This window comes from Micrasema longulum, unplaced genomic scaffold, assembly GCF_059751315.1.
Source record: "Micrasema longulum isolate JH-2025_06_02 unplaced genomic scaffold, ASM5975131v1 h1tg000031l, whole genome shotgun sequence".
NCBI lineage: Eukaryota > Metazoa > Arthropoda > Insecta > Trichoptera > Brachycentridae > Micrasema > Micrasema longulum.
The window spans coordinates 1,398,947-1,414,263 of record NW_028277238.1 but is presented as its reverse complement, the minus strand read 5'-3'; positions in this window follow the sequence as shown (position 1 = coordinate 1,414,263).

The following is a 15,317-nucleotide window of genomic DNA, read 5'->3' as shown; positions in this document are numbered from 1 at the left end:
ATTTGTACTATAATTCACCATTGTAATTGGCCTCATGGCCTGTCGGGATGCAAAAAAAAAAAAAAAAATTATCACGATAAGACCCAATACAGTGTTTTATGCATAACCAGTGTTCTTTATTACCTAAATAGTAATAATAATACACTGGAACCTCTTTTAATAAGTGTGGGGTTCACCGTCTATCGATCGATGAAACACACGCGTATAATAATTTCACCAACGACCAATGAAGCAAGTCGTCATTTTATATTGAATACAATACGTTTTTTTCTAAAAAACTAACAGTATTGCACATAACGACAAGAGCAACGCCCTTCAGTAAATAACAATGTTCCTACCATGAAGACACGAAGAACAAAGAATTGCGGCCTATATAGAGACTACAGAGCGCGGTAACGCCCAGTCAGCCCAACCAGTTATCCCAATAAGTCAGCCTAACCAAGTCAACCCAGTCGTGCAGCAAACCAATTCCAGCATGTAGTTCAAGTGCAGCCAGTTCAACTCCTCATCGCTGTAACACTCGCGCTACATAATTCAATTTATTATTCATTCGGCATGTATCAACCTTATAAATTTTGTCAATCTCCAATTAGGGTAGGAGCTCCAACAGCCTTTAACAAGCAAAATCCTACATACGGTTTCGAAATAACACATTAGAAAAATCAAATTAATTTTTTTTTTCCAGATTTTTTTTAAATGCGTAATAGTTATATAATAGGTGAATATCACATACTAAGAATACCGATTAAAAAATATATAATGTATTTTGAATGATTTATTGTATTTTCAAAATCAATATCGATATTGTGGAGAAATGTTTTTAAACATAAATTTAATACAGATTTTTTTTTCAAATATGTCACTAGAAAAACGCGATATGTTTGGACTTGATAGTTGTGACGTCAAGATTCGTGACAATGTTACAAACTAATTTAAATGGTCGGAAACAAATAAACATGAATCGTAACGTATTAGGGGCGTAGCCAATGGAATGACCGTTTTTGCGGGAATTCTAAATTACAAACGTAAAAATATTTTTTATGCTCCTAAAAAGTAACAAAAAACTTTTTTTTTTACTTGACAGTATTTCATGTCTGATATTTCCGTATTATAAATACTGTTTGTTTTTTAAATTCCCTATATCGCTCTTTTACTTATTAGGCGTATTATAAATGATGGTGATAGTGAATAATCTGTTTTACTATTTTTTTAAGTATTTCGTTGTCCACAAAATTAAACCACGATAAATACTAAATAATTTATTTATTCATTTTAACCTATTTACCATTGTTCTTTTTTTGGTATATTTTTTTTACACGGTGTTTGGTCAGTTCAATGCCTTTCGAGATTAGTGAACTGTATGGAAATTTGTTTCTCACTTTTAAAGTACTTCCAATTGTTTCTTATATGGAGCACTTCGCTATTACTGCAGCACGGATACCGGTATTGTGTAGATGATGATGAATTGTACAATTTAGTATGTTTATACAACACTCACTTAACTTTGTACAAAATATGATGACGCAGGATATGATAAAGATATATCAGAGTGACAACTTTTCACATGTGACTTGCTCACAGGACGGTATAAGCATAAGTTTTTGAAAAAGGAAGGATTTGGGTAGGAAAAGAATATTTAGTCTTATATGAGTTGCCAGTACAGAAAATGTAAATTCAGTACGTAACACACGGTACTACTTAAAACCTATCCCCCGTCTAAAAAGGTTTTACAGTGTATTAATATTATACTTGCAGTTGCAATAACATCGTTTCACAAAAGGCGTTTCCAGTGGTATAGTATATATGCCTGCGAATGACCTAATAATTAAAGGCTTACTCGCACGGAATCTATCGCAACGAACCACTCGTCCGGCAGTAGCGGGCGATTCATACGACATAAGCTGTGTACACTGTAGCTCATAAAACAATGGGTTATAATATAATCGGACGAATCCCGTATGGTCCAGTAATGTTGCTGCGCGGACTGGACTATTCAGCCGATGGTCCATGACTTCGGTCGACTGAGCAATTTTTCCACAGATCTGTGAGCGAGCTTTCTCGTGCGTTTGTTCGTTGTTCAGTCAAATAATGCCAATGGAAATGTAAATATGGCTTTTCGATTGGTGGAATTTAACTACATGGATTTGTTTGAAATGCATGAAGATTTTACTTATGAATTAAGTCGTCAAATGTATTTCATAAACTAAATGTTATGAAATATATGTACATAACCACTTACTGACTTTTTTATTACTTTCGAGACGTACCCGTCTCTTCATCTTCGTTGGAAAAACATCAAGAAATTTCGATATTCGTGTTAAAGAACACATGTCTTCACAATAACAATTTCTTCGAATTAAAAAATCACCGTCCGTTTTTATCACAACTTTAACAAAAATACTAAAGATGTTAAAGAAAAATAATATGGAAATATTTCACATTAAAAAAGTTTTAAAAACTAATTTCATTTGATCATTAATCAAAAAATCATTCAATATAGCCTATTTTATGATGTTCCATTGTTTCCCTGCCTTTATCCCCTCCGTCTCTTTTTTCAACTGTTTCTCCCACAGCATAAAATACTTTCATAATATAATCAGTGCATGTAAGGGTCGCTTATTAAAATGCATGGCATTTTTATGTTTTATATTATTGTGTAACAACTATTATGAAGGTGTATAGTGGGTTTTGCATGTTGGTTTAATTGGTGTCCTGACAAAGAGACGAGTACGTCTCGAAATTGGTAGACAGAAAAAAGTCATTAAGAAGTTAAATAAATATTTGACCACAAAGTTAATGCTTGAAATATTAATAGTATTTTGTAAAATGTATATCTGAAGCATTCACTTTGTGGTTATTCATTATAATTCAAATATAACACAGTTTTATGTACGGCTTATATTATAATGTATTTCCCAACCGGTTTAGAAACTACAGAACCTTCTTTATCAAGATAATATAGTTGTTAATCTTATCCTGGATTTGATATTTAGGAGACTCTGTTAGTAAATTAAAAGAAATAGTTACCTTTTATCCAATTACATTATTTCAAAAACATAACAAAATAATGCTCTATATATTTAAAGTTAAAAAAATATAAATTATGCATAGATATAAACTTTTTAGTAATTAATTTTAATTAGTACCAATTCCTTTTACATGTTTTATTTTTTTTGTGTTTTCGTAATGAAGGATAAGTTTTATCGTGTTTTTAAACCATAATTATCCACATTTTTTTTCAATACTTGGCGAGACACTAGAATATTGAGTATCTACCAGTGGCGAGCGGTAAGTTTTTAAATTTGTAACTATGAAAATTCTGATAAAATGTCCATAGCGGTAGTATGGCATATAAAAAACAAGTCTATTTTATATTTAATAAATTATTCCTAACAAATGGCTCCAGCGGCTAATGGTTTCAGTAAAAATATTTTCTAATGTAGCACAAACATTTGATTTAAAAATACAATTTTAAAAAAAGTATTTGCAAAAAAAAATTGGAACCCCTTTGGATTCGAACCCCTGCCTGCGTCATTAGAAAGCAACGACCCATCCGCGCAGCTATTTCCCGTTTTGGGCTAGCGTCAAAAAGTAATTAATAAACTGAATAATTCATTAGCGCACCGGTGCATCTTTGGTTAAGTCAGGCTATTATAACTTGTCTTGAAATAAAACACTATTTCTTAATAAATGATAATAATTAAATAATTTAAAAGTATTCCTTACCGAGTACGATAGTTCACCCAACAAAACATAAATTACGTTTTAAGAATCATTGTTTCATCGACTTTTATATCACATTATTATTTACAAAACGACATAAGTTATACATATTATAATTCTTCATTTATATTTATTCTTAACACTATACACTAGTAACGTTTTTATCATAACTCTAACTAAATTTCAAAAGTTTAAATGGATATTGAAGAATAACCTACAATATTCAACTTTCATCGTATGCACAAAAACGAATTACAGTTTTAAAAAAATAAGCGAATCTTTGTTTTTTAAAACCCACTTAAGGATAAATACTATATTATGGATTAAAATATCAATTCGTTTCGATTAAAATATCAAAATATTTATTTATTTTAAAGTAAATTTACTTTCAAACCATCGAAACATAAGTATGCTAAATTACTTACTTATTATTGTAATGACATACAAAATATATTCGTTATCTCTTTCTTGCACATAACGAGTGCGTATATTGTCACCTCCTTTAGACTGTCGTAAGTCAAATTAATGTATTTCAAAGAATACTAGCCCTTATGAAAAAATATTGAAAGACTAAATTGCATTGATGAAAGCTGCAAGATTTTACTGTAATCGCAAGTGTAATTTTTCGAACGAGATTCTAAAGTTTTAGGTTAAAGACGTATTTGAATTAGTGATTTTAAAGAGAGCAGAGTAATCTCGTGTAATCCAGTAATAATAATTTTGGCCAATAAAGGCGCAACTGGTCGCTGTATGGAATAAAGGAATATGATATAAATTTAATAACCAAAGAAAAGTAATACATTTTTTTGGTGATGTATTTTTTCCTAATAATACTACAGTATTATAAAACATTACTTACGATGTCAAAAAAATATGGTAAGCTGCATGTAATCGATTATAAGGAGCATTCGCCCCTGGTATCTACGTAATGGGGAAGTTCAGTGCTTCCAGAAATCTGATATAATTACGCATGGTAAAAATAAGAGCATTTTTATGGCGAAGTTTCTCGAAAATGTATGAAAAACTAACAAAAATTAACCACTTTGAACAACGTCACTAGTTCTCTGAAATCAACCAATGATAAATGTTGTAAATATGGGAGAGGTACAGCTAAGTTTCTTTCATTGGTGCTGAGTGTTTTGTTTTATACAGCGCTTAGCAAAACTAAAAGATAATACGGAAATATCCCTTTTTTATTTTTAAATGAATTAGGTTCTATAAAATACCGTAGAGTAAAATTGTTTTTTTTTCTTATTGGTAGAAGAAAAAATATTTTTTATTTTATAATTTTAAATTCCATCGAAAACGGTTCATTCAAACAGCATCGGCTACGTTCCCAATACGTCACGATTAGTTTCAATTTCAAACTTTGTATGAAATCGTTTAAATTTAAATTGAACATCGTCACGAATGTTGACCTCACAATTGAACGTAGTTATGCAGAAAGCAGCCAGTCCACAATTAAAAAAAAATTGGATGTATTGATGTTTTCGGGTGCAGTAAGGTCAATTCTATTTCCTGCTAAAAACAGCCAGACCGTTTTCATACAAAATACTCTAATAATTACCTTCTGAAAATGGTGTCGATCACAAAAACCACACATCTCAGTTTGAAGAAAACACCCACAGCACTCGAAAAAAATCTTATACTTCTTTGAAAATCATTAAAACTTGTCAATACATAATAAGATTCTGTTTTTAATATAAAAAAAATAATGTATTCATTGTTTATCGTTTTTTAAAGCAAAAACATTCCAACTATTGTGTAGATTTGATTATTCCGTCATTTCATAAAAATGCTGTTATTTCGGTTTCATTTTTCTATGACTGGCTGTTTTCTGCAAAACTACGTTCAATTGTCAAGAACAAACATGTTGCGTTTTAGAAGAGACTATTTAAGAAAAAAAAATATTTCAAAAAAGACAAATGAAAACATTTCTCCATGTTGATTTTGAAAACGGAAATTATATTTCCAAATCCATTTCACATATTTTAATTGGTATTCGTAGTATGTGATATTCACCTATTCTAAGATAAGGGTGCCGTTCTTTTGTAAGTTGCGGCTCTTGCTAGTTCATATTATGTTGTGTCATTTCCCAGCCGTACATTGTCGGTACCCAGCATGCCTTCTTATCCAAAATATTTGGATTATAATTCCTCTGCTTTTTTAAAAACCTATTTTTTCTCTAAACATATACAATTAATAGATTTATCTACCGGCTATCAGTTATGGATTTTCTCCCGAACGATAATATGAGCATGTTGGCCACACACTATTTGTTAGTCACTCACTTAATTTTAAAATCTGTATACCTATTTTCTTTATTTTATCGTATATTAATAGGTTACAAATTTACTAAATAAAATCAATAAAAAAAACATCAAAAAATATTTTGAGTTAACATTTCTTAATCGGCAAACGATCCCCTAACAAGCAAAATGATTCAAACCGTATCATTACCAACTCCCCTAGCTTATAAATTCGCACTAATGATTCTTTTCACAACTTTTGAAAACGATATCATGAATGTCGCCAACATTGCAAAAATGAGGGGAAAAGAAGCGAACAACCAACCAGACAACCGCAACCCCATGAAGAGATTCCGCCACTTCCCATCAATACCTCATAATGCGATCATCATTAATTTATGGGGTTTCTACATTAAAATAACCAGACTGTAAACGGAGAATCAGTCGCATAAAATTCAAGGGTCATAAACCAATGTCAGAGCTTTCACTTTATGAATACATTTGATTTTAATCGATTTTGCTGTGCATTTTAAAGGCTGCCATAAAGCGCTAGCGTAGTGGCGCATGTTGTGTACTACGGAGCTTCAAAAGTCGTAACTCGAAGCTTTATTATACCTTTTGAAAGATGGGCGGTGGATGTTGAAATAATTTAATAGTGTTTTCCTGTGGTTTCATGAGAGATAATATAAAACTTAGAGGTGAACAGAATAGAATTTGAAAGATGCGACAAGAAGCTCTCTTTTAAAGATAATAATTCTATAAATAGAGAGCAAGGTGGTATTTTCTTCCAAGTCAGTCCCTCAATGCTGAGGATCGTGATCACTATGAACACTTCTGATTAATCTGTTCCACTCCAGTCTGTCTTCAGCCCGACGAACTGACTCGTCAAATTTTAGCCCCGTAGCCACCTTTATTTGGTCACTCTATCTATATGGGATTCTACCCCGGCTTCTCCTACATTCAACTCGGCCAGACATTATTGCCTTTTCTTTTTTTATTTTTTTTAAGGTGGTATAACAAACGCCAAATATAAAACGTGAAAGGGGCTAATGTAATATTTTTATTTAACTGTAGAGGGTTTATTATTATACTGAACTAGGTAGTAGCTATTTTTTAGTTCAAGTAAAACATATGATTGAATAGATTTAATGGATTTAACCTCAAGGAATAAATAAATAAAATAAATAAAGTTATTTACAACTTTTGGTTTGTTACACACAAAAATACAGAGATTAAACAAAAAATACTTGGTGAATTTAAATACTGATGAAGATAGAGAAGGGCAAATGACGTGTTACGCGCCCTTATAAAGGTTCATTGGGCACTGCAGTCATAGACAACAACACATCCTCGTCTCTCACTCTCTGGTCCCCCCATAACTGACTAAAAGTGCACAATAGCAAAGTTTTGTCAATAGGCTGATAATCCATCTTAATTTCTCGAATGATAATAATCAGTTCTACGGGAATACAAAAAATGATTTCTTACACACGGTAAAAATTAAGAGCATTTAATTGTACGGCAAAGTTTCTCGAAAACGTATGGAAATTTAAAAACAAAACTACTGTGAAACGTCACAGCTTTAGGTGACCAATAACTTATCACGTTATTGTAGCGCTATTATGTGTTGTGATAGATTTCCGGTTTCCGGGTAGCCATGTTTTTTGACGTTTAGGTGTTTTGACAGGTACAGAGTTCCCCTTTTGCATGTCATAAAAACTCACCAACTTCAACTCGTCGCCTCACGGACGGTATAGTTTCAAAATAACAAAACTTGATATTGCTATGATATTACGACATATAATTTTATTTTTTTTGTTTGGCTTAGTTTAATAGTCTATTAACAAATGAAATAATAATAAAATACCCCTGTACTATATAATTCAACATTATTTTAAAAATACTTATCTCTTGAGATGTCGGTTCGTAAAGTTAAAATGCTTTAACCACATATTATTCGCCTGAAATGTTGTATTTCGTCAACACAATTTTTCTTCTGCATAATATTTAAACTCTCGCTGATAGACGAACCACGGCTGATATAGTGTTACTCACCAACATAATATCTGATAAAATAGATTCCCCCGAATTGGTTACCCGCATTCATCTTACGGTACCACAGAGACAAACGCGTTATACACAACTTTTTCACATACCTAAATGCAGAACAAATTCGTCAAAAAACGCTACGATTAACCGTATTATGGATACGTTTAACAGGAAATTTAACGACATAGGTATACTTACCAAAAACATTAAATGTATCAAAACTGCCAAAGGTAATAAACTGTCTTTGTCCGCATCCTCCTCTCCGTTGCTCTCTATCCCTGAACAAATATAAGTTTTATAGTGTGAAGATCTTTTAATATAATTATGTATCCCCGTACTGCGGGCCAACTGTTTGTGACACTTCATAAGCAAAAAGGCAGTTTTTTGTCAAAAAACACAAAATACATTTATAAATAATAACAGGAAATTTCAAACCATTTAAATAAAGCAAAGAGCAGAAAGAAAGAAACAAAAAAATATTGATACAAAAAACCGTATGATGATTTTAACGTTTTTAAGTTTTCAAACAATTACATAATATCTAGAGATCCATAAGCAAAAACTCAGTGTAGATATCACTACGGCGAGTACATTATCAATAATCAATTAGCAGTCGTCCTGGCTGCGAAATATAAAAGTAGCGTAGGACAGATACATATGCTTTCGCTGAGGTGACCGCCAACGTCGGGGGGACCCGGCAAGGCACTAGAAGAAGAAGAAGATATGAAAAAACACAGGTTTATACTTTAGAAACAATTGACATACCGTATTTTTACTTACCACTATTAACAGTTTCATTTTAATTTGCATAAAGTTGATCAATACTAAAAAGCGTCATATCTCAAATACCACTTTTGCAAAAACGGCAGTATAGTATGTACACCCCTGCACATATTCGAATGTTTATAGTCATTACTTAAAAAAAAAAAACACTAAATACAAGCTACGATATTTAAAAAATATTCATTCTACATGCAAAAGCTGTTCATGTTTGCCATAAAAAAAGCATTTATAATACCCTTATTAAATATGTGCATTTTTTCAAAGGCTTGACAAAGTAAATTTATTATAACGATATGTGCATTATACCTTAATGTTTTAATTTTTGTGTAATAAAGGTTCGTGCTTTCTAAAGTCACCTCATATAATGTGCTGTCTAGGATTAAAAATCTAATTGCACGCAGTTCTCGCTACAAAGAGGTGTAATTTAGTTGTTATCACATATCACACTAGCGGGTATTCAGCTAACTAGGAGTATCACGCTAGACCCTGTTCGAGAATGCAAATCACATGCAAATATTCAATTAAAACTACGAGCTCGTTGGATGCATGATATAATATTAGGACGTGCGCTAAAAGCCAAAATCAAGCATTCGGCATTCTTCAGTAATGACGTGGTGCTTTCGTATGTAATATTTAGATTGGGAGCGCACTCCATATTGACATAATCTGTCATATAAAAGTTAATTTTTTTTTTAATTGTACATTGAATTTTTCGCGTTATTTTTTTTAACATTTTTTTTTTGCACCACAACAGGCCTGGAGGCCTAATTCTAGTGGCGAATCACATCACAGAGCACCCAGGCTTGAGAAAAATCACATTTCAATTTTTGTGTTCTCACCGGGAATCGAACCCGGAACCTTCCGTGCGTGAATCAAGCGTCATGACCACTACACCACGGAGGTTGCCATTGTGATGTAAATCATTAGCCCTTTTTTGTAAAATATGATGACGACTCTCTTGCAATAACCCAGAAAGTCTGTGTTTGCATCTGAATAGCCATAAATCTACAAAGTTCAAATAATAGTTTCCACGCGAATATTTATTGTTCTTAGTGTCATGAATAAAAGTTGTCATAAATGTACTTTTAAAAACCAAAAAAAAACATTCAGGTTCAAATGATTTACTCAAATATTTCAATTTAAGCGGCCATTTCCAACGAGTTGTAATTAACTAACTATTCGAAAAGGGGAACCAAGTTGTGGTAGAGAGAGATGCGAACCTCGGACCTTTGATACGTGAATTCGCGATACTAGCCACGGGACCATAACCCGATTCTGGATTTTGTTATTAAAAACATCACCATTACAGCATATCCCTTTGCGAACTCAGCGGCGCATAGGAAACTACATTTGTAAATCGAATGCAGAGTATTTCGATTAACTATTACACAAAGGTGAGGTGATCAGCCTTATGCTTCAGTTGCCCGTCTAGGAACATGAAATATTCTGGGACCTCAAGCACGATAGACGAACGCGCCAACTACTACACTACTAGGCGTCTTATCTCTGTTTGATTGTTTGATTTAGAATTTTTACCTGAGAGCAGCTGTTCGGACCAACTCTCAACTAAATCAATATATACCTTCCGGTTCTTCCCATTTCCTAGCGCACTCTACGCAGTAATAATTCTACATGTGAGTCTCAATCACAACATTAATATTGTAGGTACTACTAATCAAATCTCAACCAAGTGAAGTGCTTAACAAATCTTTCATCAAGCGAGCTGTGTCAGCGTTTATTTAGACCGCTAGCTCCATACAAGCTGTGCCAGCATCTCACGACCGCCATCTTCACCAGGGTTCCGACACACGTCACGCCTCATCATCAACAGGTTAGTGGAGTTGCGTAACCATCCTTCTCCAACTATACAGTCCACTCTAAATTTTCATCCTTCCAAAACAAGTTAACCTCGTCCGCTCCTCAAAATCAACCATTGCATTGTTTTGGACGTGCATAGTCGCTCAGTAGAAATTGCACAGAAAAATATAATTAAGATAATGTACAAAAAATATCGACCATTTCTTAGTGATGATCTAAACGTAGAGAGTGGACTCCTTAGTTTTAGAAAATTACATTTATTTCAATGCTTGAAATATGTTCACTTTAATAGGGAATTATTTATTAATAATTTAAACCGTATTAGCAATAGATCCGATAGTGTACTGTCAGTTCCAGGATGCAGAACTAAGTTCGCAAAGAGGCACTCCTTACATGTTGGTCTAAGATCCTTCCATCTTTTACCTAAAGAATAACAAAACATTAAATCGCTGGTACAGTTTGAAGTAGGTTTAAGGTCTTTGATTAGCATAGAAAGAACAGATAGATACCTATTTTGATTTTTTAAAATTAAAATAAAAAATAAAAAATAAAATGCATACTGCAAATAAATCCTGTTTTCGTAATATCAGCATTTGTTATTTTTCTTTTTCTTTTCTTTTTCTTTTTTTTTTCTTTTCATGGTCATATCATACCATATTTATATGCTTTAAACTTATTAATCATTAAAAGGGAATGACCCACGCTCAGACGCTGAAGTCTTTGTAGTAATTTTTTCAAAATTATGTTATAGCTTAATTGTAAGATGTATTTTTTAAAGTGTACTTTTATAAATAAAATTCGATGTTTATGTTAATATGTATGGAAAAATAAACAAATAAAAAAATATTTAAAAACCACGTCAAAAATACTTTTCGAGGAATCTGATTGTTTTTTCCGCACATAACTGTATTCATCGTCCGCCTAAACACAGAAAAAAAAATACACTCATAGCAATAATGACAATACAAATTTACCACAACTTGTTCATTTTTTTATTATTTCCTCAGAATTAAATATTGGATTTGCTTGTATATTATTTATTTATTCAGTTTGGAAATCATACAATATTTTTAACAAAATCAAGGTACAAGAAAACCATGTATAAAAATAATTCCAAAAAAATAAATATAAAAATTGAATAAAAAAGTTTTAAAAAGTTCATTGTATACTGATAACAGAGGGAATTAGAATTTAGTGGATTGTATGGAAATTGTTATTAGGTATGACGTATCCAAATGGCCATAAAAAAATAATTCATTGCCTTACGCATAAACAAGAAATATTGTGCAGGCACCTACCTACCTACTACATGAATTACGAATCAAATGAATTTTCGAACGATATTTGAATTTGCGCGTCACCGGTGGAAAAAAGACAAATGAACAACAATGAGAACTTCATATAAGACTGATAGGAATTGGGAATGAATTTTAGGAAAGAGTTGATATTAATCCGTCTCGAATATTCTATTTGTTTAGGTGTCTAAAGGGTACACAAAGAGTGTTTTTATATACAATTAAAAACATCATGTAATCGGTGTTTTAAGAATTAAGAATAGTCTAGAAGCTCGGAGCGTAGAATCATATTTGAATACATCGGACTGTGTCCAATAATTCCCCTACTTAGACACACTTCCGCCGCGTGCATACGTTAAGTCGCCGGGTAATGTTGCTTGATGGGAAAAAAAATTATCATAACACAAATGTAAGGTAAAAAAAAAAGCAATCTGTCAATTTATCTTAAATTTTATTGTGCACGCGGAAACATTGATTGACACAACAGATTAGATAAATAAAGGGTCATTTAATTAGAGTAATTGAATTTTTGAACTTTGAACATAAAATATAAAACAAATTTTATTTGACACAAAACGGATATTTTTAAATCATGCTAAATGATATTTTATGTTTTAAAGATAATCTCGTTCAAATGTCCCTCACGGCGTTTAATCCGAGGTCTAATTTTCATTAGTTCTTTTATTAAATGAGCAAAGTAGGGTGAAAAAAAATTCTGCCCTGGCAACACTAACGAAATTTCTATTTTGTTTTTTCGACAATCTGACAGATGGAAAAATAATTCAATTTTTAAGTAATTCATTTGCTACTGAAACATTCGTTTGTTAATTAAACATGCAATGTGATGCCATCCTGTTTCTTTAAGATCCTAGCAATATTTCTATACTTTAAAAGAACACAACACGGCATAGTTGAATTCAAATCAGGAGTTGCGTACTGAGCGACGTCTACAAGAAATTAATGGGGCAAAACGTAAACCAACTCATTTATGAGTAGTTTAGTCGCCTTCGATGTGATTTGATGTGCGTATGCGGTTTCTGAACTATTCTTAATTCTATGTTTTTTTATATTTTTTTATATGGGAGTTGCATTTATTATTTACCTTACTTATCACGTACAGGAAATAGAATTAAGAATGGTCCAGAAACCGCATACGCGCATCAAACAGAAGGCGACTAAACTACTCTTAAACGAGTAGTTTTACGTTTTGACCCATTAGTTTCTTTGTAGACGTCGCTCAGTACGCAACTCCCGATTTGAATTTAACTATTCCGTGTTGTGTCATTTTAAAGTGTAGAAATGATGCTGGTATCAACAAGAAACAGGATGGGATCACATTTCATGTGTAAGTAGTAAATGCATGTGTAAGTACCAAATGCATTACTCAAAGTTTTTATTATTTTTCTACCTGTCAGATTGTCAAAGAAAACAAAATGGATATTTTGTTAGTGTTGCCATAGTAGTGAATGTTTTACGCTACTTTTTATTCATAAGAACATTAGTTTTAATTGATTTACTGGAATTAAAGCTTCCCTGCTGATAAAAGAAGGAAAACAGAGTGGATAAAAATAATACAAAGAACACGGCGAAATGAGTTTTGGAAACCAATAAAACGAAGCATAATTTGCTCAATGCATTTTTAAAAGAAATGTTTTTATAACACAAAGGGTCATTTATCTAAACGTAAAACTTCACTGATTAGTTATGTTTCTAAAAGGAAAAATTATAAAAAGCTTACTCAACAAAAGGGAAATTAAAACTTTTGGGTAGACTGTACTAAAATTTTCTTATTAAAAGGGTATTATTTATAGGAATGAGGAAATTGGTAAAAAGTTTTACTGGACTCTTCATTAAAAAAAATGTTTTTCTCTCGAAAATAGTTTTAATGGCTTTCTTTTCAATTTATTTCTCTTTTACACAACATTCTTTGAAACCCGGCACCTCGGTATCTATCCGAGAATTTAGTTTAACTTTCAAATCATGGACTAGCATTTTGCTCATCTAATGAGAGAACTAACAAAAATTTGACCTCTCGGATTAAACAAAGACGTGGTGGACATTTGACCGAAATTATCTTTAAAACATCAAATATTATTTAACGTGACATAAAAATATCCGTTTTATGTAAAATAAAAATTGTTTTATTTATTCAGTTCAAAGTTCATTTATTACATTACTCTTATTAAATGACCCTTTACTTATCTACTCTGTTGTGTCAATCAATGTTTCCGCCCGTACAATAAGATTTTAGAGATTTAAAAAATATCATTATCTTACATTTGTGTTATGTTTATATTTTTCGTGATCTGGAAACATTACGCGGCGACTTCAAACATGAGTGCGGTGTAAGTGGTGTAGAATGAGAGGATTTTCGGACATCGTCCGATGTATTCAAATATGATTGTTACCTACTTCTGGACTATTCTTAATTCTATGGTATAGGGGTTATAATTCATAAAAGTGGATTTTTCTGCGTTTAATAAGCTTCTTTTTTTACGTGTTGGAATCAGCTGGAATATCCTATAGTGAGCTAATCAGGAACAGTTTTTTGTATTATATATTAAGCGATTTACGTTCTTCGAGATTAGTAAAAACATAAACTCGACCGTGTATGTAAATATTGTTGAAAATATATATTTGATATCTTTTATGATCCACGATACGATTTACGGTGCTTAGAACTAAAAACCCTCCTTTCTATCTCAAACTAAAAACTCATATAAATAGTGTCATTTTACCATCCATCCAGTGGAATTTATTGATTTACATTAAACAAATTCTCACACAACTAGGTATTCATTGAAATCGATCTTCCTGCATTTCGAAGATCTCTTCATTCTTAATATTTTACATACTGTGTGAAAAAACTCCTTCGAGTCACTGTGAGGTAATCTGAAATTTAGAAATGATCGCCTTATTCAATGTCTCTTTTTACATTATTAAAATTATATATTAGCATATTATAGCTCTTCTTGCGTACATCGTGGACCTTTGTTACTAAGAATTGCAGATATTCTTATTACTTTATTATATTATTTTTGTATTACCTTCGCATGTGTTTTGCTTAGTGATCTAATTAGATTACATATCTTTCTCTAAATCGACTTTTTTTAAATATTTATCTCAGGGTACATGATATTTTGTTATTTTTGGAGATCCTGATTGAAAAAATATTTCATTTAAAATTATCTAATATCTAAAGATTAAAAAAAAAATTGTGTCGAGGTTTATTTGAAGATTACACTTTTTTTTAAATATTAAAAGATCGATTCATAGTAGTTGCGTTAAATCACAGGAACAGGCGGGTTAACGCATGGTAAAATGTAGAGGGATATATGTGGTAATACTTGAAGTCACGTGAAGAACTTATTGTTTGGTATAAACTGTATATTCTTCTTTT